General features: G+C 41.5%; 1 protein-coding gene across 2 annotated transcripts in view; it reads left to right on the forward strand.

Moving 5' to 3' along the window:
• The window catches only part of GHDC (GH3 domain containing), a 201323-nt gene that overhangs the window by 168975 nt on the left and 5615 nt on the right, over window positions 1–26733 (forward strand). The window lies entirely within an intron of this gene.

Raw genomic sequence — 26733 nt, forward strand, 5'->3', positions numbered from 1 at the left:
ATGTGATGTAAACAAACAGCCGGTTGCTAGGCAATTGGCTCTCCTCTCCTCACACGGAAGTCGTCGCTGAGGAGAGGAGAGCAGATCGCTGCAGCCGGCTGGTGATCACTGAGTATGAGCTGTTTTTACAGCTTTTTACTAACTGATCACCAGTCTAGTGTAAACCTACAGTGTAAACACACATGTCCCCACAATACACATGTCATCACACATGTCCCCAAAACACACATGTCCCCAAATAATAAAAAGACATGTCCCCAAATAAAAAAAACACATGTCCCCCCCCCATATGTCCCACTAAAATCACATGTTCCAATGATTATCTGCACACATATGTATGTGATCACCTATACATATGTCCGTGATCACACAAACCAATTATTATACACTTAACGGACTTTTTTTTACCAAAAACGTAGCAGAATACATTTTGGCTTAAATTTATGACAAAATTAGATTTTATTGGATTTCTTTTAAAATAGAAAAAAGAAAATATTTTTTTTTTCCAAATTTCCGCTTTTTTGCGCTTATATTGCAAAAAATAAAAAACGGAGTCGTGAATAAATACCACCAAAATAAAGCTCTATTTGTGCGAACAAAATGATAAAAATTTCATTTGGGTACAGTGTAGCATGACCGCGCAATTGTCATTGAAAGTGTGAGAGCGATGAAAGCTGAAAATTGGGCTGGGAAGGAAGGGGGCGAAAGTGCCCTGTATTGTAGTGGTTAAAGAGCTTCAAGAGTAAGGCCATATGGCTCATGGTCAACAAGAGGTATAAAATTAGGAAGATCTCTTGTGGAAGTTTTTATCACGCTACCTCTTGTATTTACCTCCACTAATCAAATTCCCTTATCTATTGATTTATCTATTTGCATTTATGCAAACAAAACCCTAGAATTCACAATTCACCAAAAGACTATGCATGACAAATTGGCCAAAAATCACTGGGCAAAATGCTCTCACAACCTACTTCAGAAAACACACCAACAAAAACATATATGTGCCGTAGGCAGCTGATTTAGACTATTCTATAAAGCCTAGGAGCATAAATAAATGGCTTCAACCTTTTTCCTGAAAACAGCATAAAATATACTCAAGACCTTGAATGTAGCAACCAATTCTAAAACATACAGAGTAATTATTTTTTATGCATTAAAGTGATATGAAAAGTTTGGCATTTTTAAAAAACAAACATGTCATACTTACCTGCCCTATGCAGTGGTTTGCACAGAGCAGCCCCAATCCTCTTCTCAGGCCCCCGCTGGCGCTCCTGGCTCCTCCCCCTTGACCAGTGTCCCAATAGCAATCTGCTTGCTGTAAGGGCACTGGTTCGTGCTTGGTCCCAAGCCCTGCTCTATGCATCCACAAGAGACACAGATCCATGGCTTGCCCCCCCCCCCGCTCCCTCCTCATTGGCTCACTGGCTCTGCTTGACTGCCAAACTACTCCTATAATCATCACATAAAATGAAAACTCTCTCATTCACCCTTGTCTTCACAGGGCACTCACCACTCCATGTGAAAGGGAAAATATATGGCTGGCCATATCACACCACAAACCATAAACACTGTATTACTTTGAACTATTATACAAAATTCTGTGCTGCCGAGGCTATCAACCTCTGTGAGTGCAGGCCAGGTGGAAGCTTGTCTCGGCAATAGCATATGGTACGGGAACTGGAATAATATTTGAAACAGGTAGCTTGTACTTTGACTTTTTAGATGTGTATATAAATAATACAGTAGTAGTAGTGTTAAGCAAAGGATAAATCCTATGAAGCCGCACATCAATGCAGACCCACTGGTATTACAATAAATGGCTGGGCTCCCACCAGGCCATGCCCTCAACACATTTCAATCCGCCCCTCGGAGCTTAATCGTGATCGCCATAATGTCTGTGTTCAATCCTTCACCAGGAAGTACTGCATTTATTGGCACATAACACTCACTTTTCCACCATGAAAATCAGGTGCAAATAGCGTGTGATTGTTATACACCAATACTTCAATTTTAGCTGCCTCGGAGGGGACAGGGAGGGGGGCGGGACGAGCTCCATCAGATTACGTACAGTGAGAATCTCCTGTTTACTTGGCAGCCTCTGTAATAGGAAGTCCGCCATTGGACCATTGTTCTGTCTATCATAGGAGATTCTCACTGTATGTAATCTGTCAGCGCTCGTCCTGCCCCCTCCCTGTCCCCTCTAGGCTACAGATGGGCATTTATCAGGCTGCATTGAAGGCAATGGTGACACTGCTACATTGAAGCCAACTGTGAGGTTGCTGCATTAATGGCAACGGTGAGGCTGCTGCATTGTTGGCAACATTGAGGCTGCTGCATTGATGGCAACGTTGAGGCTGCTGCATTGATGGCAACATTGAGGCTGCTGCATTGATGGCAACGTTGAGGCTGCTACATTGACTGCATTGATGGCAATGCCGAGGCTGCATTTATGGCAATGCCAAGGCTGCAGAAGGGCACTTTGCTTCAAAGTTCCTTATTTAAAATGTACGTTTTTTGCCTGAAACTTCCCTTTTAAAATTAATGTGCATGTTATACGCCAATAAATACAGTAATCAAAAAACACCAGCTGTGAAAATCTTTCCACTGGATAGAGAGATTCAAAACTTACCACAATATTATGCTGTCTAAGGATAGAAAATCAGTATACCTTTGTTTTTTAGTTCCCTCCAGCCTTTCTCTCTCATTAGCTGGTATGTTGAAGATGTACTACTTCCATCCTCCGGGGGCAGTATTGGCATTTACATTCACAAGGCACCAACAACAAGATAAACTCTCATAGTGTAATATTTAATGTTGACCCATCAATGTATACAGTGCACAAGTGTTAAAAACCTCCACATGATTAAAAAATATCCAGACAAATAAGCCACGTGATGCAACAAAGAAATTAGATACCATCTTGGACAAAGGATGGGATAACTTATTATTTTATAAACTATTTATGGATGATATTTTGTCATTTCGAATGGGTTATGAAGCATCACTGGTTAACGTCATGTCTCATCTAAACAGAAATTATAGGAATATTAGCCTGTCTTATGTGTATAGTAAACAGTGAACTTATTGGACCCTAAACCTAATGATCAGGAATTGAGAAATATTTACTAAATCTTTCTTTAAGACGTCAGATAGAAATGGTTACATTCCTGTCGACAGTTGCTATCATCCTCTGTGGCTTAAAGAGGAACTGCTGTCTGCTCACATAATTTGTAATAAAAACATCTTTGCCATTCTGAAGCTTCCCTCCAACCACTTTGCATATTATTTTATATATACTGTGATTCTGTACTTGCCAGATATGCTGCAGTTATCTCCATTCACCAAGACTAGCGGCATCCACTTCCAGCTCTCATTGGCCCTCTTATGACTCACCTCCCCCCCCCCCCACCCCACCCCCCATCCTGGCAAACTCTTACGAAAGTGAGAGAGAGAGAGAGAGAGCTGTGCAGGATCTCATAAGCCTAGGCTAATGACCAGACAAGAAACAGGAAGTGGGTTGTATAAGGTATTTACTGGCAGAAAAAAAATGTTTTACTATCTAAAGGTAAAACAACAAGGGCAGAAGATTTAATAGATGGAAAGATGCTTTAAAAATAATCCTAAAGGACAATTTTTGAGGATGAGATGCAACTGCAGAGATGATTATGTCCAACAAGCATTGGTGCTGAAGAAAGTCTATGAGGAAGCTTCTCTAGGTAGAACCATACAAGAGGTTGGTGACATGGACAGAGAATCATTGTTAAATCTGAGTAAGATGTTCTGTCCTTTTATCACTAACTTCTCAGTGCAACATTTTCAGATTAACCACTTGCCGACCGCCGCACGACGATATACGTCGACAGAATGGCACGGGCAGGCATATGGGCGTACCTGTACGTCCCTGCCTTCCCGCGGGTGGGGGGCCCGATCTGGCCCCCCCCCCCGGTGCCTGCGGCGGTCGGTATTCGTTCGGGAGCGATCCGGGATGAGGGGGCGGCCATTCATTCATGGCCACCCCCTCGCGATCGCTCCCGACGAATGGAAATGCTCCGTGACATCACTTCCTCTCCTGTAATGTAAACACAGGCAGAGGAAGTGATGTAATCTCTCCTCCATGTCGGTATTTTTCGTTCCGGCACCGAGGAGAGAGGATCGGTGAGTTGCACCAGCACGACACTACACAGTAGAACATGCCAGGCACACTCACACCCCCCCTTCACCCCCCAATTACCCCTGCCCCCCCAGTCACAGTGACACCAATTGCATTTTTTTTTTTTTTGCATTGGTGTCATTTGTGACTGTAATAACTGTTAGGGCAGTTAGAGTTAGCCCCCTTTAGTTCTAATGTACCCCCCTAACCCCCCCCAATAAAGGTTTAACCCCGTGATCACCCCCCGTCGCCAGTGTCACTAAGGCTGGGTTCACATTGCAGCGGTTTATGAGAACGGATGTGATTCGCACCGCACTGCAGTGCAAATCACATCCGATCTCTGTGCGATTCGAGTTCAGCCATACAGATAGTATGGCTGAATTCGCGCCGCACCCGCCGCAAATTCGCACGGGACCCTTTTTTTGGTCCGCAGCAGAATCGGATCGCATGGGTGTTCACACCATGCGATCTGAGTTTGCAGATCGCACTGCGATATGCGAACTGATCTGGGGGTGTCATTAACATTTCACTGACACTCCCAGCAGTTCGCATAGGGCAGTGTGAACTGCCGCCGGGAGGCATGCGATGCGGGAACCCGCCGCGGATTCGTGGCGTTCCTGCATCGCTCCAGTGTGAACCCAGCCTAATAAGCGATCATTTTTCTGATCGCTGTATTAGTGTCACAGGTGACGCTAGTTAGGCAGGTAGGTATTTAGGTTCGCCGCAGCTTTTTATAGCGCCAGGGACCCCCATATACTACCGCATAAAGCCCCCTGATTGCCCCTTAGTTAACCCTTTCACCAGTGATCACCATATAACTGTTACAGGTGACGCTGGTTGGTTAGTTATTTTTTTATAGTTTCAGGGCACCCGCCATTTATTACCTAATAAAGGTTTAACCCCCTGATCACCCGGCGGGTGTCATTTGTGACTGTAATAACTGTTAGGGCAGTTAGGGTTAGCCCCCTTTAGTTCTAAGGTACCCCCCTAACCCCCCCAATAAAGGTTTAACCCCGTGATCACCCCCCGTCGCCAGTGTCACTAAGGCTGGGTTCACATTGCAGCGGTTTATGAGAACGGATGTGATTCGCACCGCACTGCAGTGCAAATCACATCCGATCTCTGTGCGATTCGAGTTCAGCCATACAGATAGTATGGCTGAATTCGCGCCGCACCCGCCGCAAATTCGCACGGGACCCTTTTTTTGGTCCGCAGCAGAATCGGATCGCATGGGTGTTCACACCATGCGATCCGAGTTTGCAGATCGCACTGCGATATGCGAACTGATCTGGGGGTGTCATTAACATTTCACTGACACTCCCAGCAGTTCGCATAGGGCAGTGTGAACTGCCGCCGGGAGGCATGCGATGCGGGAACCCGCCGCGGATTCGTGGCGTTCCTGCATCGCTCCAGTGTGAACCCAGCCTAATAAGCGATCATTTTTCTGATCGCTGTATTAGTGTCACAGGTGACGCTAGTTAGGCAGGTAGGTATTTAGGTTCGCCGCAGCTTTTTATAGCGCCAGGGACCCCCATATACTACCGCATAAAGCCCCCTGATTGCCCCTTAGTTAACCCTTTCACCAGTGATCACCATATAACTGTTACAGGTGACGCTGGTTGGTTAGTTATTTTTTTATAGTTTCAGGGCACCCGCCATTTATTACCTAATAAAGGTTTAACCCCCTGATCACCCGGCGGGTGTCATTTGTGACTGTAATAACTGTTAGGGCAGTTAGGGTTAGCCCCCTTTAGTTCTAAGGTACCCCCCTAACCCCCCCAATAAAGGTTTAACCCCGTGATCACCCCCCGTCGCCAGTGTCACTAAGGCTGGGTTCACATTGCAGCGGTTTATGAGAACGGATGTGATTCGCACCGCACTGCAGTGCAAATCACATCCGATCTCTGTGCGATTCGAGTTCAGCCATACAGATAGTATGGCTGAATTCGCGCCGCACCCGCCGCAAATTCGCACGGGACCCTTTTTTTGGTCCGCAGCAGAATCGGATCGCATGGGTGTTCACACCATGCGATCCGAGTTTGCAGATCGCACTGCGATATGCGAACTGATCTGGGGGTGTCATTAACATTTCACTGACACTCCCAGCAGTTCGCATAGGGCAGTGTGAACTGCCGCCGGGAGGCATGCGATGCGGGAACCCGCCGCGGATTCGTGGCGTTCCTGCATCGCTCCAGTGTGAACCCAGCCTAATAAGCGATCATTTTTCTGATCGCTGTATTAGTGTCACAGGTGACGCTAGTTAGGCAGGTAGGTATTTAGGTTCGCCGCAGCTTTTTATAGCGCCAGGGACCCCCATATACTACCGCATAAAGCCCCCTGATTGCCCCTTAGTTAACCCTTTCACCAGTGATCACCATATAACTGTTACAGGTGACGCTGGTTGGTTAGTTATTTTTTTATAGTTTCAGGGCACCCGCCATTTATTACCTAATAAAGGTTTAACCCCCTGATCACCCAGCGGGTGTCATTTGTGACTGTAATAACTGTTAGGGCAGTTAGGGTTAGCCCCCTTTAGTTCTAAGGTACCCCCCTAACCCCCCCAATAAAGGTTTAACCCCGTGATCACCCCCCGTCGCCAGTGTCACTAAGGCTGGGTTCACATTGCAGCGGTTTATGAGAACGGATGTGATTCGCACCGCACTGCAGTGCAAATCACATCCGATCTCTGTGCAATTCGAGTTCAGCCATACAGATAAACTCGCACGGGACCCTTTTTTTGGTCCGCAGCAGAATCGGATCGCATGGTGTGAACACCCATCACACTGCGATATGCGAACTGATCTGGGGGTGTCATTAACATTTCACTGACACTCCCAGCAGTTCGCATAGGGCAGTGTGAACTGCCGCCGGGAGGCATGCGATGCGGGAACCCGCCGCGGATTTGTGGCGTTCCTGCATCGCTCCAGTGTGAACCCAGCCTAATAAGCGATCGTTTTTCTGATTGTATTAGTGTCACAGGTGACGCTAGTTAGGCAGGTAGGTATTTAGGTTCGCCGCAGCTTTTTATAGCGCCAGGGACCCCCATATACTACCGCATAAAGCCCCCTGATTGCCCCCTAGTTAACCCTTTCACCAGTGATCACCATATAACTGTTACAGGTGACGCTGGTTGGTTAGTTATTTTTTTATAGTTTCAGGGCACCCGCCATTTATTACCTAGTCTCACTAGTGTACCCCTAAATTTAGGGGTGTCTACTTTCCAAAATGGGGTCATTTGGGGGGGGTTTGTGCCATCTTGGCATTTTATGGCCTTCAAAACTGTAACGCCCTTAGAAAGCCTGAAGGCGGTGCTTGGTTTTCGGGGCCCCGTACGCGGCTAGGCTCCCAAAAAGTCCCACATATGTGGTATCCCCGTACTCAGGAGAAGCAGCAGAATTTATTTTGGGGTGTCATTTCACATATGCCCATGGCATGCGTGAGCAATATATCATTTAGTGACAACTTTGTGAAAAAATAAATAAAATAAAAAGTTTGTAATTTTCCCGCAACTTGTGGCAAAATATAAAATATTCCATGGACTCAACATGCCTCTCAGAAAATAGCTTGGGGTGTCTACTTTCTAAAATGGGGTCATTTGTGGGGGTTTTGTGCCATCTTGGCATTTTATGGCCTTCAAAACTGTAATAGGTAGTGAGGAGTGAAGTCAAAAATTTACGCCCTTAGAAAGCCTGAAGGCGGTGCTTGGTTTTCGGGGCCCCGTACGCGGCTAGGCTCCCAAAAAGTCCCACATATGTGGTATCCCCGTACTCAGGAGAAGCAGCAGAACTTATTTTGGGGTGTCATTTCACATATGCCCATAGCATGTGTGAGCAATATATCATTTAGTGACAACTTTGTGAAAAAAATAAAAAAATAAATAAAAGTTTGTAATTTTCCCGCAACTTGTGCCAAATATAAAATATTCCATGGACTCAACATGTCTCTCAGCAAATAGCTTGGGGTGTCTACTTTCTAAAATGGGGTCATTTGTGGGGGTTTTGTGCCATATTGGCATTTTATGGCCTTCAAAACTGTGATAGGTAGTGAGGAGTGAAATTACAAATGTATGCCCTTAGAAATCCTGAAGGCGGTGCTTGGCTTTCGGGGCCCCGTACGTGGCTAGGCTTCCAAAAAGTCGACCACATGTGGTATCCCCGTACTCAGGAGAAGCAGCAGAATGTATTTTGGGGTACAATTCCACATATAACCATGGCATGTGTGAGCAATATATCATTTAGTGACAACTTTGTGTAAAAAAAAAAAAATAATTTTTTTTTGTCATTATTCAATCGCTTGAGGCAAAAAAATTAAATATTCAATGGGCTCAACATGCCTCTTATCAATTTCCTTAGGGTATCTACTTTCCAAAATGGGGTAATTTGGGGGGGGGGTTGTACTGCCCTGCCATTTTAGCACCTCAAGAAATGAGATAGGCAGTCATAAACTAAAAGCTGCGTAAATTCCAGAAAACGTACCTTAGTTTGTAGATGTGACAACTTTTGCGCAAACCAATAAATATACAGTTATTGACTTTTTTTTACCAAAGACATGTGGCTGAATACATTTTGGCCTAAATGTATGACTAAAATTGAGTTTATTGGATTTTTCTAATAACAAAAAGTAGAAAATATCATTTTTTTTCAAAATTTGCGGTCTTTTTACGTTTATATCGCAAAAAATAAAAATCGCAGAGTCAGTCAAATACCTTTAAAAGAAAGCTCTATTTGTGGGAAAAAAAGGACGCAAATTTTGTTTGGGTACAACATTGCATGACCGCGCAATTACCAGTTAAAGCAGCGCAGTGCCAAATTGTAAAAAGACCTCTGGTCATTGACCAGCAAAATGGTCCGGTCTGAAAGTGGTTAAACAAATCTTCAAAAAGAGATGGGGATCCTGAAGTCTGATCCAGTCTTGGAAGAAATGGGGTTAAAAAGGGGTTAATCCTGCACATTGTGTAAAAAGGCTGTTTCTGGCCCTTCTTTCACAGTTAATCCTTTTACTGATAGAACTGAGTCTTGGTGGCACTCTGCATATGCTTAGTTTGGTGTGTATTGCTAGAGAGTTTTCTTTTCTTGGGAGGGTGCATGTGATCCGCACAGGGCCAATCATCACTGCCCAGACAGTCAGGGGTCCTGCAGCCTCATAGGACAATCAGGGGAGAGTGAAAATTCCTCTAAGCCCTTGTACACACGGTCGGAGATTCCGACGGAATGTTTCCTATCGGACCGTTTTGTCAGATATTCCGACTGTGTGTGTGGTCTGCATCGGACTGTTTCCGTCGGATTTGGATTTGGTTGTCGGAATCTCCGACCGTGTGTACAAGGTCTTACAAGTGTTAACCAGAAAATAATAGAAGTCACAAGACTGCTATATACTGTTGATGAGAAAGGGTATTTAGCAATTTATATTTACTAAAACTATTTAATTTCCATGTTCTGTGTACTGTGGGAGACCAGATATAGTGAATGCAGGCTCCTGGGTTTAGTAATGCCCTGTACACACGGTCGGACATTCCGACGACAAACTCCATCAGATTTTTTCCGACTGATTTTGGCCCAAACTTGTCTTGCATACACACGGTCGCAAAAAGTGGTCGGAAAATCCGATCGTTCAGAACGAGGTGACGTACAACACGTACAACGGGACTATAAAGAGGCCAGTAGCCAATAGCTTTCGTCTCGTAATTTATTCTGAGCATGTGTGCCACTTTGTCCATCGGAATTGTCTACACACGATCGCTAAACGATTGGATTTTGTTGTCGAAAAATTTTAGATCCTGCTGTCAAACTTTGTGTGTCAGAAATTCCGACGGAAAGAGTCAGGTGGAGCCCACACACAATCTTATTTTCCGACAACACGGTCCGATCGCACATTTTCCGTCGGAAAGTCCGACCGTGTGTACAGGGCATAACACTTTAAGAGATCATCTATCTCCAAATTCTGTTATTCCTCCTAAACAAGTTTCTTTATTCCATCCTACCTTTACACAATTAACAGGATTTTACCCCTATAATAAATATGTAATATGCACTGCTAACAAAAATAGGAAATGTAAGATTCAATACCTCTCCACAGTGATTACTAATAAAGCATACTCTATTTAACCGTTTATATCCTGTGATTCCAGGTATGTAGTCTACTTGAGTGCCCCCTACCACAAACAATATGTGGGTAGGGCCACTCGGACATTAAGAGACCGCCTAAGTACACATGTCAGTAATATCAAGACAGGCATCCTATCTGCTCATTTTCATCAGTTTCACTATAGAGATCTAAGAATTGTGGCCTTTGAAAGATTTCAGTCACATTGGAGGGGTTGAGTGAGAGAAATATCGAGGATGGAGATGAAATGGTTGTATGAACTTAAAACATATTTCCCTTTGGCTTGAATGTTGACTGGGATATCATTTGTTTTATTGATACCAGTTAACATTTGTATAGCTTTATCTGTATATTATATTCCCTTTCTTTTCTTATATATACACACACACACACACACACACACACAGTAGCTCACAAAAGTGAGTACACCCCTCACATTTTTGTAAATATTTTATTATATCTTTTCATGTGACAGTACTAAAGAAATGACACTTTGCTACAATGTAAAGTAGTGAGTGTACGGCTTATAAAACAGTGTAAATTTGCTGTCCCCTCAAAATTACACACACACAGCCATTAACGTCTTAACTACTGGCAACAAACTTGAATGCACCCCTAAGTGAAAATGTCCAAATTTGGCCCAATTGGCCATTTTCCCTCCCCGGTATCATGTGACGTGTTGGTGTTAGGGCCACACCACCACTCTGTTCAGTTGTTGCCGGTGCCTTATGCAATGTTACAAGCGGCTTATTTGTATGGATATTTTTTATCATGTGAATGTTTTAAACCTCTTGTGTGCTGTATTCATTGATGAGTCACAACTCACACTCTGAGAGCTTATCTTGTTGTTGGTACCTTGTTAATGTGAGTGCTGATATTGCCCCCCCCCCCTGGGGGGGGGGGGGGGGGAGAAGTACAGATTCAATATGCCAGCTAATGAGGGAGAAAGCCTGGAGGGAACTAAAAAAAATGCGTATACTGATGTTCTATCCTTAATAATAAGTTTGCGGTGAGTTTTGAATCTCTGTATACCGTGGAGGATTTTCACACCTGGTGTTTTGATTACTTCATGGTGAAGGATTGAACACAGACCTTATTGAACTGTGTATGTTCACGTACAGTTTGCAAGATTCTTTTACAAGCTTATTGGTCGGATTTATTTTTCACAAATCATCACAGTGGAATACTTTTTCTTATTATGTATGGTGGATTTAAATGATTCATGGAATATGAGTTTGAGCACAGCAATTATTTTTTTTACAGATGATATTTACTTTGCAAGGGAAGTTATGCTTTGCAAGGGAATTTGCCTCACTGAATAAGATTAAACTCTGCTGACTTTAATCATCCAATCATGTGTAAAAAATGCTGTTTTTTTATTTCCCTTGCTTATGATTGGATGTATTTAGCAAAGTGAATCTTCGCCACATTTACTAAGTTCTGGGGCAAATCTTCTTGCAAAGTGAACAGCTTATTTGCCTTTAGTAAATCGACTACTATACTTCTTATAGGGACCACTTGGAAATTTTCCACATTTTGTCATGTTATAACCAAAACCGTGAATGTATTTTATTGGGATTTTATGCGATAGACCAGGGATAACCAATTAGTGGATCTCCAGCTGTTGCAAAACTACAAGTCCCATCATGCCTCTGCCTCTGGGTGTCATGCTTGTGGCTGTCAGAGTCTTGCTATGTCTCATGGGACTTCTGCAACAGCTGGATGTCCGCTAATTGCATATCCCTGCGATAGACCAACACAAAGTGCCACATTATTGTGAAGTGTAAGGAAACGATAAATGTTTTTCAAATTTTTTTACAAATATCTGAAAAGTGTATTTGTATTAAGCCCCCTTACTCTAATACTCCTAACTAAAATCTAATGGAACCAATTGGCAAGAGACCCATGGTAACTCTGGAGGAGCTGCAGAGATCCACAGCTCAGGTAGGAGAATCTGTCCACAGGACAACTATTAGTCATGTACTGCACAAATCTCGTCTTTATGGAAGAGTGACAAGAAGAAAGGCATTGTTGAAAGAAAGCAATAAGAAGTCCAGCTTGCGAGAAGCCATGTGGGGGACACAGAAAAAATGTGGAAGAAGGAGCTCTGGTCAGATGAGACAAAAACTTAACATTTTGGCCTAAAAGCAAAACGCCATGTGTGGCGGAAAACTAACACTGCACATCACCCTGGACACACCATCCCCACCTTGAAACATGGTGGTGGCAGCATCATGTTGTGGGGATGCTGTTCTTCGGCAGGGACATAGAAGCTGGTCAGAGTTAATGGGAAGATGGATGGAGCCAAATACAGGACAATCTTAGAAGAAAATCTGTTAGATTCTGCAAAAGATTTGAGACTGGGGAAGAGGTTCACCTTCCAGCAGGATAACGACCCTAAACATACAGCCAGAGCTACAATGGAATGGTTTAGATCAAAGCATAGTCATGTGTTAGAATGGCCCAGTCAAAGTCCAGACCTAAATCCAATTGAGAATCTGCGGCAAGACTTGGAAATTGCTGTTCACAGATGCTCTCCAGCCAATCTGACAGAGCTTGAGCTATTTTTGCAAAAAAGAATGGGCAAAAATGTCAGTGTCTAGTTGTGCAAAGCTGGTAGAGACATCCCCAAAAAGACTTGCAGCTGTAATTGCAGAGAAAGGTGCTTCTACAAAGTATTTACTCAGGGGGTGTAAACAAATGCACACCACACTTTTCACATACTTGTAAAAAAAAATTGAAAACTATAATTTTCCTTCCACGTCACAATTGTGGGCCACTTTGTGTTGATCTATCACATAAAATCCCAATAAAATACATTTACGTTTTTGGTTGTAAAATGACAATTGTGGAAAACTTCAAGGGGTATGAATGTTTTTTTCAAGGCACTGTGTGTGTGTGTGTGTGTGTGTGTGTGTGTATATATATACATATATATATATATATATATATATATATATAGTAACCTGGGGGACAGGTAGCAGGTACAAAGCTTCCTGGGATGAGCAGTTGCTCAGGCACAGATACCAAATCCAGTGATGTAGTTACAAACAGTACTGTGTTTATTTGTGTTATATACAAGTCCATATACAGGTGCTATACAGTGTTCCAGAAAACAAATAAAGGACAAAAATAGCAAAACACAAATCCTAGCCGGCTCTAACTATACAATATGCAGCCCCTAACCTACCATGCTGAACAAGCCTACCACTTGTCAGTCTCTACTTAAACTGCTTAACAGCTTTTGCCAACCTTTCTATCTTCACAGACCAACTTTTTCTGTGTCTACCAGGCAGAGAGCAAAGGCTGTTTGCTCAGGGGAGCTTAAGTTAGCCTGGGGAAGAGGACCAAGACCCGAACTGGATCATGGATCAGAGATTTCTGAATGTATACGAGAGGAGCCTGGGAGATGTATAAACCCCGAACAGGACTTTTCCTGGCTCTCTCTGGGACGCTCAGCTACTATATATATATATATATATATATATATATATATATATATATATATATATATATATATATTTTTTTTTTTTTAGCAGAGACCATAGAGAATTAAATGGTGATCACTGCAAGATTTTATGTCACACTGTATTTGCGCAGAGGCCTTTCAGACGCAATCTTTTTGGAAAAAGTACACTTAGCACACTTTTTTTATATAATGTAAAAGAAAATATTGCATAGAGTAAATATATACCTAACGTCATACTTTAAAATCACACACACTCATGGAATGGTGACACTATGGCACTTAAAAATCTCCATAGGAGACCCTTTAAGAATGTTTACAGGTTACCTATTTAGAGTTACGGAGGAGGTTTAATGCTAGCATTATTGCTCTTGCTGTAATGATCATGACGATAACTCACATGCCTCACTCGCTCACAACCACTTAAGCCCCGGACCATTTGGCTGCCCAAAGACCAGAGCACTTTTTGCGATTCGGTACTGCGTCTCTTTAACTGACAATTGCACAGTAATGCGCCGGGGGCTGTCAAACAAAATTGACCTCCTTTTCTCCCCCACAAATAGAGCTTTCTTTTGGTGCTATTTGATCACCTCTGCAGTTTTTATTTTTTGCGCTATAAACCAAAAAAGAACGTAAATTTTGAAAAAAACGCATTATTTATTACTTTTTGCTATAATAATTATCCCCCAAAAATATATAAAAAAACATTGTTTTTCCTCAATTTAGGCTGATACATATTCTTCTACATATTTTTTGGTAAAAAAAAATCGCAATAATCTTTTAATTGGGTTGCGCAAAAGTTATAGCATCTACAAAATAGGAGATAGTTTTATGGCATATTAATCTTTTTTTTTTTTTTTACTAGTAATGGCGGCGATCAGCGATTTTTATCACGACTGCGACATTATGGCACACAGAACGGACACTTTTGCCGTGATTTTGGGACCATTCACATTTATAAAGCGATCAGTGCAATTTAAAATGCATTGATTACTGTGTAAATGTGACTGGCAGTGAAGGGGCTAACCACTAAGTGGTGATGTAGGGGTAAAGTGTGTCTTAGGGAGTGATTCTCTACCACATTTTTTATTGCAGTGTTTGTTCCCCCTGGGGTGGGACAATTTACCACTCTCTTTTTCCTGGTGACTACCGACACCTAATATGAAAATGGAAGAAAATCCTAAATGTTAGAATTGTCAAGAGGTGAGGGTATGTCTTCCAATGGTTACAGATGTTCTGGTGACATCTGTCTAAACCAGGAATTCCTCTCATTTTGAGGAGAGTTCCTCTCATTTCCTGTTGCCTCCCCAAGAAGGACACAGACAACAAAAAATAACCTATGTAGAGTTTTACCCCTCTCTATCCTGTTTAAACTAAAAAAAATGTTTGGACTATATATACACTCCAAAATCCCTCAATAAAAATGTTTTCAATATTGACAGCTACAGTGGTGTGAAAAAGTGTTTGCCCCCTTCCTCATTTCCTGTTCCTTTGCATGTTTGTGAATGAATGAATGAAATACTTATATAGCGCACAATGCGAACTGAATCGCCTCTAGGCGCTGTGGCGAGCTTTGATCATCTGCTAAAAGAGGAAGGTCTTGAGTTTTTTCCTAAAAGCCAGGTGATTTTCTTCCAGGCGGATGTTTATTGGTTTGTCACACTTAAGTGTTTCGGAACATCAAACCAATTTAAACAATAGTCAAGGACAACACAAGTAAACACAAAATGCAATTTGTAAATGAAGGTGTTTATTATTAAAGGTGAAAAAAAATCCAAACCATCATGGCCCTGTGTGAAAAAGTGATTGTCCCCCCTTGTTAAAACATACTATAACTGTGGTTGTCCACACCTGAGTTCAATTTCTCTAGCCACACCCAGGCCTGATTATTGCCACACCTGTTCACAATCAAGGCATCACTTAAATAGGAGCTGCTTGACACAGTAAGGTCCACCAGAAGATCCTTAAAAGCTACACATCATGCCGAGACCCAAAGAAATTCAGGAACAATTGAGAAAGAAAGTAATTGAGATCTATCAGTCTGGAAAGGGTTATAAAGCCATTTCCAAAGCTTTGGGAATCCAGCGAACCACAGTGAGAGCCATTATCCACAAATGGCGAAGACATGGAACAGTGGTGAACCTTCCCAGGAGTGGCCGGCCGCCCAAAATTACCCCAAGAGCGCAGCGACGACTCATCCAAGAGGTCACAAAAGACCCCACAACAACGTCCAAGGAACTGCAGGCCTCACTTGCCTCAGTTAAGGTCAGCGTTCATGCCTCCACCATCAGGAAAAGACTGGGCAAAAATGGCCTGCATGACAGAGTTCCAAGGAGAAAACCACTGCTGAGCAAAAAGAACATCAAAGCTTGTCTCAATTTCTCCACAACACATCTTGATGATCCCCAAGACTTTTGGGACAACATTCTGTGGACCGATGATACAAAAGTGGAACTCTTTGGAAGGTGTGTGTCCAAGTTTATCTGGCGTAGAAGGAACACTGCATTTCATAAAAAGAACATTATACCAACAGTAAAATATGGTGGTGGTAGTGTGATGGTCTGGGGCTGTTTTGCTGCTTCAGGACCTGGAAGACTTGCCGTGATAAAAGGAACTATGAATTCTGCTGTCTACCAAGAGATCCTGAAGGAGAATGTCCGACCATCTGTTCATGTACTCAAGCTGAAACGAACTTGGGTTCTGCAGCAGGACAATGATCCTAAACACACCAGCAAGTCCACCACCGAATGGCTGAAGAAAAACAAAATGAAGACTTTGGAGTGGCCTAGCCAAAGTCCTGACCTGAATCCTATTGAGATGTTGTGGTATGACCTTAAAAAGGCCCTTCATGCTCGAAAACCCTCTAATGTAACTGAATTAGGACAATTTTGCAAAGATGAGTGGGCCAAAATTCCTCCAGGACGCTGTAAAAGCCTCATTGCACGTTATCGTCGCAAACGCTTGGTTGCAGTTGTTGCTGCTAAGGGTGGCCCAACCAGTTATTAGGTTTAGGGGGCAATCACTTTTTCACACAGGGCCATGATGGTTTGGATTTTTTTTCACCTTTAATAATAAACACCTTCATTTACAAATTGCATTTTGTGTTTACTTGTGTTGTCCTTGACTATTGTTTAAATTGTTTTGATGTTCCGAAACACTTAAGTGTGACAAACATGCAAAGGAACAGGAAATGAGGAAGGGGGCAAACACTTTTTCACACCACTGTATGTGAAACCAGCATTAATATATAGCCATGTGAAAAGCAAAACATATTCAAGCTAGTTATATAATGTATATGGGCTGAAACTGCACACTTTCAGGCTTAATTTGAGGGTATGTACATCCAAATTGGAGGAAGGGTTTAGGAATTACAGCTCTTAAAAATAGCGACCCCCTCCCCCCTTTTTCAAGGGACCAAATGTAATTGGACTATTGAATCAAACGCTGTTTCTGGTGTGGGCTACTCCTTCATTATTTCTTCATCAATTAAGCAGGTAAAATGTCTGGAGTTGATTCTAAGTGTGGTATTTGCATTTGAAATCTATTGCTGTGAACCAGCATCATGCATTCAAAGGAGCTGTCCATTCAAGTGAAAAGGCCATTGTAAGGCTTCAAAAATTAAAAAAAATCCATCAGAGATAGCAACAACATTAGGAGTGGCCAAATCAACAGTTTGGTACATTCTGAGGAAAGAAGAACACCATTGGTGAGCTCTGCAACATAAAAAGGCCTGCACTTCCACAGAAGACAACAGTGGTAGACGATCGCAGGATCCTCTTTATGGTGAAGAAAAACCCATTAACATCCAGGCAAGTGAAGGACACTCTCCAGGAGGTGGGTGTATCGTTGTCAAAGTCTACAATCATGAGAATACTTCACAAGAGCAAATACAGAGGGTTCACCACAAGGTGCAAATAGAAGCCAGATTACACTTTGGCAAAAAAAAAAAAAGCCAGACCAGTTCTGAAAAAGCATTCTTGGATGGATGAAACTAAGATTAATCTGTATCAGAAGGACAGTAAAAAGTGTGAAGGTTTGGAACAGCTCATGATCCGAAGCATACAACGTCATCTGTAATACATGGTGGAGGCAGTGTGATGGCATGGACATGCATGGCTTCCAGTGGCACTGGGACATTGGTGTTTATTGATGATGTGACAGAAGCAGCCAGATGCATGAGTTGATTGGGCGACGATTCACATTACAGATGGACAATGATCCAAAACACGCTGCAAAAGCAACCCAGGAGCTTTTGAAAGAAAACAACTGGAATATTCTGCAAAGGCTGAGTCAGTCACCTGATCTCAAGCCAATTGAGCTTGCATTTAATTTGCTGAAGGCAAAACTAAAGGCAGAAAGACCCACAAACAAAGAATAACTGAAGACAGCTGCCGTTAGAGCCTGACAAAGCATTAGAAAGGAGGAAACCCGGTCTTTGGTAATGTTCATGGGTTCCAGACTTCAGGCAGTCATTGCCAGTAAAGGATTCTCAACAAAATATTAAAAATGAACATTTTATTTCTGATTATATTAATTTGTCCAATTACATTTAAGCCTCTGAAAATGGGGGGACTGTGTATAAAAATGGTTGCAGTTCCTATCATTTGTACTTGATATTTATGTTCAAACCCTTGAATTAAAGCAAAATGCCTGCACTTTAAATTTGTTTGGATTGTTTTGTTTTAATTTTATTCTGGTTTTATACAGAGCCAAAAGTATGAACATTGTGCCTGTGTCCAAATATATATGGACCTAACTGTATATTCAGGATACATTCAAAACACCTCGTAAAACCATCAAAGTTCACACCAAGTCCACACTGATATAGTATGAAGAAACCCCTTCAATATCTAATGCACCATTGGTAGGCATGAATTATATTTAAGATGAATGCTTCAAAAAAAAACATCACAGTTCACATCAAAATCCACACGGATGCACCACAAAAATACCCTTCAATATCTGAATGCACTTCAGTTAAAATAAGAACCATAAATAGACTCAAAATAGAGCTTTCCTGTGTGGATCAGGAAACTTACTGGCCAAAGTGGCCAGCAGTTTCTGCTTGAGCACACAACTTCTTGATTGGTTATGCAGAAACTACTGTCCAGTACTTCTGATCCAGGATTTAGCTCCCCTACACAGATCCACACAGGAAATGCATTGCAGTGGGAGATCCCTGCATCCATATCGCTTGTGGATCTGTCAGTTTTTCCATTTAACCCGCTGGTTGAGCAAAAAACAAAAACCCCAAGGTACCCTGGTATAGTTTTCATGTACGTCTGTATCACTGGATCTTTAATGGTAATTGTGTGATTGGTGCTTTTCTGGTTAACAAAAATCTATTTGGTATTTGTTTATTAGAATGTGTTTCTTTGTGCTTAAGATTTGGGGGCTTTGTGATTTACCATGTTGCATTTGGTTATGCTGATGTTTTGATATACAATTTTCTCATATCATGTAATGTTACTTGGATTCAGCTATTGAGCGGAGGATGGCTTTTCTGGATTAAGACAAATATTTTTCTGTTGTTCTTTGCCATGTTTCCACGACCTTCTTTGCACACAAATGATCCTTGTTTTTTGGCATTCAGATTTCAGGAGCTAAAACAGATGACTATGTTCTCCTTTCCAAAGTCTAATAGTTAATTGTCTCTGGATTGCTTAGTGGAAGCAGATGGTCACTGTATCATGCTATGGGATTTATATTTTCTTCACTGGACATATCTGTTTTTTTTTCTTTTCAGTATACAGTAGCTACACTATTTATTTATTTTTTCTAGTTTGGTTAGAGTGGGAAAGAGTTAAAAATGTCAGGTTTTTATTTCTGTGTGACCCAATCCCTCTGATTCAGGATAATAAATGCCTCAAATTTCACCATGTAATTTGTTTAGGCTGGCCATAACCTCCAAACCCCCATGGATAACCCCCCAAAAAATTATCTAACGGAAAAGCAGCTTGCTTTAGTATATTCAATATACTAAATGTGAAACAAGTACTGCGCTGATCCAAATAAATGAATGTTGCAAATACAGTAACAGTGAACATTTGATTTTACTGTAAGCTTTGATAAAAAAAAATGGGGTCTTTAGTTTTAATTCCACAATTTCAGTTCCACTTTAAAAGTCACTTTTTAGAGCTTTGAAGCTTTAAACATAATCTTCCTAGTTAAATTATTGGGATGAGAGCTCTATGAAACTGTTTGGTCCCACACCAGAAGTGAAGAGAAGAAGCTCTGTGTAAGCGTTAGGCTAGGTTCACACTGCTTTGACATGGAAGTCGGACGACTCCCGTAACAACTTTGCCCTACGACTTCATGTCCGACTTCCATGCGACTTTAGAGAATGGGATCTGACTTTGATCTGACAATACCAGGCTCTTTGAGTCTGGTATGAATCTTGAAGGAGGGACCCCACACCAATTTTTTTTTTTTAAAACAGCGTGCCCCCTCAAAGACCATATCAAATCCTTCAGTCTGGTATGGATTTTAAGGGGAACCCTCAAGTCAAACTTAAAAAAAAAAATGACATGGGGTCCTCCCTAAAATCCATACCAGATCCTTACCCGAGCATGCATGCAGGTCGGAAGATGGGGGACGAGCAAGAAAGCACCCCCTCCCCCCTCCTGGACCATACCAGGCCACATGTCCTCCTCATGGGGGGGTGGTGCTTTGGTGTAGGGGGGCCTCTTGGCCCTCACCACAAAGCATCTTGCCTACATGTTGATGGGGACAAGGGCCTCTTCCCGACAACCCCTACTCATTCACTCAGAAAAGTGTAAAAAATAAATAAATCCAGTACACAGGTTTTTGACAAACTCCTTAATTAAAGTAGCTCCAATGTGTCTGATTTCTTCCCCCTCCTGTACTTTTCTCTCCGGTGATGTCTTCATCCTCCAGTTCTTCTCGCTGCGCTGATGTCTTCCTTCTCTGGTTTTTCTTTTGGTTCGTCTCACTGCGCTGATGTCATCTTCTACTGGTTCTTTTCTCTCTACTGTCTTCTTCCTTCCTTGTCAGCTCTCCCTCCATTTCTTTTCCCGATGCTAGCTTCCGCTGTAGTATTAGCTCCAACATGTGCCATTACTTATATAGCCATGGTGTATGGCCATCCGGTGATGTTATCTGGAGGCACCGCCCCTTGTGACGTCACCGCCCGGGGCATGATGAGGTGGGGAAGTCACAAGGGGTGGAAAACTATTCATTTATACACGTCATGTGAAATGTACTCCCAAAGTTGGAACATATGTTGCACCAGTGTGTACTGGGCCCCAAACTGATTCTAGCTAGAGCTTGCACGGGGCTGATAACATCCATACTGTTCTCATTTGATGGTGCTGGTGTGACCAATGGACAAGCACCAGCATTGTTGACCAGGAGGAAGATCCGTAAACATGAACCCCTATACCAGCAGGTTAGTGGTATTTATTTTTGCTGCCAGGGGAAGGATTTTCAACTTATTTCATTTTCTTCTCCTAGTACACAAAACATTTTTGGTTTTCTGGTCCTAAAATGGCTTAAAATATTGTGGTTTGACCACATATGAGTTTACAATATATTACAATTTGCAATGATGATGATCAAGATGATTTTCATGTTTGGACATAATTATAAAGATTAGGAAAGATGTATCTCTGCTGTTGGTGCCTATAGGCTCGTGCCTACTGTGCCTAATGGTAAACTATTGATAGAATTGAGTGGATTTGTTGAGAGCTGGTTAACGTAGATAAATGTCCCAAAGGAGTATGTCATTCAGAGTTCAATTTTTTAGTAGGCAGCTGTGCCATATACAAGGGAGCTGACTCGGGTCTTCTAACAATTTATCGAAAGGTATAGAGAGAGGAGCACCATATTTTAGCCCAGGTATAGTTTATTATTTGTAGCATTTGTTTAAAAGAACCTCACCTTTGATGCTAAAAATACTGGTTTAGTAGCATAACCAGTGACTGGAGTACCCATTTCTTAAAGAGGAGGTACAGTCTCCTACTCAAAAATACAATAAAACATCCCCATGATCCTTATAAAACATTTTTTTAATGGCTATTGTCAATAAAGCAGCTATTGTAAGTACTTTTTAAGTGTCTCGGTTACTGTGCCCTGATGACTTTTGGTGGTGGCCATCTTCGGTGTGGGCATGTGAAGCCGACACCATTGTGTTCCAGGATTTGGTGCAGCTGGTTTAGCATGCACCCCCTATTCTCATGCATGCGCTGCCAAATTGTGTGCCTTCATTGCAGTTTATTGCCACAAAGCACCAACATCACCTCTGTTTGCCACTGCTGCCATTGTTTCCTCCTCCTTCTTCTTCTGCTCCACCACAGCTGCCACAGTCAAAACAGCAAATCAACCTTTCAAAAATGGTGCCTAACTCTGCCGGCATCTCTTCCGTTCCAGTTTTGAATAAATGCATTGCTAATAGCGGAGTATGCCTGTTGACTCCTGGGATTGATGATACAGATATCCCAGGAGCCAACGAGAGACCAGGGATGACGTACCTTGCCATGGCAACAAGCCCCAAAAGTGTGGAAAATGTAAACAAAAAAGGTACCTATACAAAAAAAAATGTTCAAAGATTAAAGGGAGAGGTGTTGCCTACCATTAGTGCCATGGGTGTTTAGATGTGAAGAATTAGTTGTGAAGAGGGGGACATTTAGAACCCACTAAATGCACTGGATCTTAAGTAGATGATACAAAATGTACACTATATCTGGACTTAAATATCAGTTTGGTGTTTCTCTCGCTCTATTCTAGGGATAGACATTCCAGTTCTTGTGGAACTACAAGTCCCTTGTAGCATTGCAAAACTTTGATAGCCATCCTGCAGTGCCAAGGTTTTCTTGCCCCTGTTCTATACTTTTGGATACTGCTAAACATGTCTGTTTTGTAGCTGTTGTCCCTCTAGGTCCTCTGAGGACTAAGATTGGTCAGATGTAAACTACTCTACTGTACTAAGAGTGCTTATCCCTAACCCACCATGCTGTTTTTGATCATCATAATACTTTTATCCATTGACAATAAAAGCCTAGGTTTGTGAAGTTCTACTCTAATTAATACAGTACATAAAAGCCATCTGCTGCCTTATCAGCTTCCCTGACTAATTAACCAGTTCTCTACATATACAATGCCATTGGCTGTTACGCAGAAAAAATATCATTATGGGCACTGCCAACTGCCTCCCTAAGGTCACTAGTAGCCAGGCTTTTTTTAAACCGCTTCAGTTAATTGGCATTTGAATATTATAATTTGCTGCTATATAGGAGGTAAACAGAACAAAATAGTGGTCTGCGTAATTTATTTAAGGCAATGGCCCCAATGGGGATACCGTTTAAAGGTTAATTTAGCAAGTATTATCCCTTATGCCTAATGCTATGAAAAAGGTCTAATGGCTGCTTTCAAGACTCTGTTTTACACAAAAGCAATTATTTATTACACCTTATTAAAGGGTCAGTCCAACCATGTGTCTTCCATACTCCAAAAGTGTAGTCAGTCAGTCCATCATTTCTAACTCTGTTCCTGTCAGCTGGGAGCTTTGGATGTTCTCATCTACCTTTCCATGTTCAAACACATTCTGTTGTCTTCTATCTAAATGAAATAAATGATACAGTATATCTAGAAAGAAGAATGGGACCCTTTAATAATAGTCTCATATGCAGACCCAGAAACTCAGCTGCAGAGATTTTACCAATGGGGTCCTCACTCAAATACAAAATTTTAAGGTGGTTCAGCATTTACCAAAAACTGAAAACAAAATCGTACTTGGGGGGTGTGATCCATTAGCTAGTTGGATTTAATTTATACATTGTAATGTGTATCCCTGTGTTGGTGGAATTGAGATCTATCAGGAGGTTAGGTTTGCTAACCATGGCATCCCAAAGACTGGCAATCTTAGATCAGAACTAATGCAGAATTGGAGCCTAGCATAATTATGGAAAGCAAAATTGAAAGGTTACATATTCCTTTTAACCACTTCAGCCCCAGAAGTTTTACCTGCCCTTCATGACCAGGCCATTTCTTGCAATACTGCACTGTGTTACTTTAACTGACAATTGCACGGTCATGCGACACTGTACACAAATAAAATTTATGTCCTTTTTTTCCCACAATTAGAGCTTTCTTTGGGTGATATTTGATCACCTCTGTGTTTTTTTGCGCTATAAAACAAAAACCTGACAGTTTTGAAAAAAAACAACATTATTTTTTACTTTTTACTATTAAACACATTCACAAAAAAAAATTAAAAATCTAATTTCTTCATCAATTTAGGCCAATATGTATTCTGCTACATCCCAATAAGCGTATATTGATTGGATTGAGCAAAAGTTATAGAGTCTACAAACTATGGGATATTTTTATGGGATTTTTATCTATTTATTTATTTTTACTAGTTATGGCAGCGATTAGTGACTTATAGCGGGACTTCGACATTGCGGCAGACAAATCGGACACTAATTGACACTGTTGACATTTTTTTGGGGTTCAGTGACATTATTACAGTGATCAGTGTTAAAAAATATGCACTGCCACTGTACTAATGGCACTGACAGGGGAGGGGTTAAAGGAGTGCTTACTAACTGTGTGGGGGATGATTTAACTGTGGGAAGACAGAAATCTGTGTTCTTGTTTAGCAGAAACACAAGATCTCTGTCTTCCCCTGTCACAGAACGGCGATCTGCCTTGTTTTCATAGGCAGACCGCCGTTCTGCCTCTCTCAGGAATGATCGCCGGGTGTGTGCCGCAGACCCAGAAGCACAAAATCATGTATATGTACGTGGTTTTGTGCAGGAGAGCCGCTGCCTCACAGTACATATATACGTGTTGCGGTCGGCAAGTGGTTAATTTACCTTTTCTGTACAGTCTTGCAAAGGAAGCCTAGAAGGTGAAGGCATGAGATCTAAAGTTTTTAATTATTTATAACTGTACGTACACTAAGTATGTCAATTATATGTAAAACACCAAAGAGGTTTTCAGTCCTTACATGTTATTTACACTATGGGGTTTATTTACTAAAGGCAATTATACTGTCCACTGCAAGTGCACTTGCTCCAGAGCTTAGTAAATGAGGTAAAGTTCCACTTTGCAAAGAATACCCAATCACATGCAAGGAAAATAAAAAAAACAGCATTTTTACTTGTACATGATTGGATGATAGAAATCAGCAGAGCTTGCCCTCATTTCAGAGCTCCTCCTTAGATCTACAGCAAATGCAATTGAAGTTTATAGTATATTTGCCTTTAGTAAATCAACCTCTATGTGTTATGAGATTGACCACTTAATTAAAAATCGCTAAGCACCACCATTACTAGTAAAAAAAAAAAAAAAAAAAAAAAAATTCCATAAAAATATCCCATTGTTTGTGCAAGTTGGTAGAGCAACTTTTACTCTATACTAACTCTTCTTCATTTTCATTTCAGGTAAATAATGGATTCCAAACAAACAACATGCCATCATTGAGTTATCGACAAAGGAGGGGTGCAGGCTGTCCAGCATCCATAGAAGACTACGGAGATTACACATTGATAAGATCAAGTTTTGACTCTTGTCAAAACTGTCATCCCCATAAACATGAAAAAGAGGAAGCACCCACATAGCCACATCCGTAATTGAGAGGGGAACGAAAAAGGGAAAGGGATACTAACTCGGTATCCCTAAGTCGGACTTTAAAGGCATATGAAACAATAGTGAAGTTTGAAGTATGAAAATATAACAATATTTATTGAAAAAATACATATAGCGATGAAGCATTCAAGAATCAAAAATCATATAGCATGATACACAATATACAGTGAGCCCTTGTGCATTGACGCGTTTCACCGTTAGGCTTCTTCAGGATGCATGCAAGGTTTCAAAAATAACAAAAAGAACAGATCTCACTGAAACAGGACATATTTGTTTTAAATCTCATATACACATATATTAAAAGAGCACGAATCTGTCCACAGAGAAAAGCCAAGACACATATAGGTACAAAGGACCAAACAAACAAAGAACAAGATTACCTTGTAGGAAAATAAGCTCTATATGTGGAAATATACAGAGGTATCCGAAAAAGAGATGATAATCCTGGTGGTCTAAGTAAATAGATATTCGGAAAACAACCAAATCTGACAATCAATACATAGTCATATGATCAGACAAATGTCACAATACCCCATATATACCCATAACAATAATAGCGACCAAAAGTCCTAAGTACTTAAACTAAGATAAAAGTAATACCTGTTATCATAAGTAGATCGAAAGTATTAGCCTAGTAATTTCAGGACAGGGGCAAGACGGTGCCATCAAAAGCATCCAGAGTCGGTGGCCACAGTAGGAAGCACTAAAAACTTTAGCACCAATAAGTGCCTGATTACTGATGGAGTATAGACTCCTACACACCAGCAGATAATGTGGTCCCTTTATAATAATCTAAAAAATAAAAAAAAATGTATATTTAATTCCAAGTATCCACAAAATGATAAAGATACACCTTAAAAGCTTGTAAAATAAAATTACTTACTGCTGCAATAAACATATAATATTTGTCCCCTGGGAGATAGCCTTCCGCTGATCACAAAGCAGATATCGAAATCCAGTCTATTTATACCCCCTATGAAATTCGTGCCAAAAAAGCAAGCCACGTGCCACCTTGCAGCACAAGGTAAAAACCGGCACCAAAAGATGGACACGGATCGCACCAAACAACGCCCCCAGAGCCAGACGCACACTCCCCCAACATGGGAACAACGCCACGGAGGGACGTAGCAGAAAATGGTCAGGGAAACGCCCATCAACCAGCGCAAAGGAAGTGTCAGCAAAGCAAGACACATATACACAGGATGGTATATGACTAGAAATGATATGAAACAAAACCAAAAAATCTAAACAAATTAATAACTGAGGACCAAAAAAGACAATAACCAAAGATGTTCATTGTTTGTTGGGTAAAAAGCAACCCAACAATAAAAATCTGTAGCTTTCTGTGGATGTCAGACAGGCTGCACCCCTCCTTCACCAAGAACTCAATGACAGCACATTTCTT

The sequence above is a fragment of the Lithobates pipiens genome, unplaced genomic scaffold, assembly GCF_037356315.1.
Source record: "Lithobates pipiens isolate NorthernLeopardFrog02 unplaced genomic scaffold, aLitPip1_a1.2 Scaffold_28, whole genome shotgun sequence".
Lineage (NCBI taxonomy): Eukaryota > Metazoa > Chordata > Amphibia > Anura > Ranidae > Lithobates > Lithobates pipiens.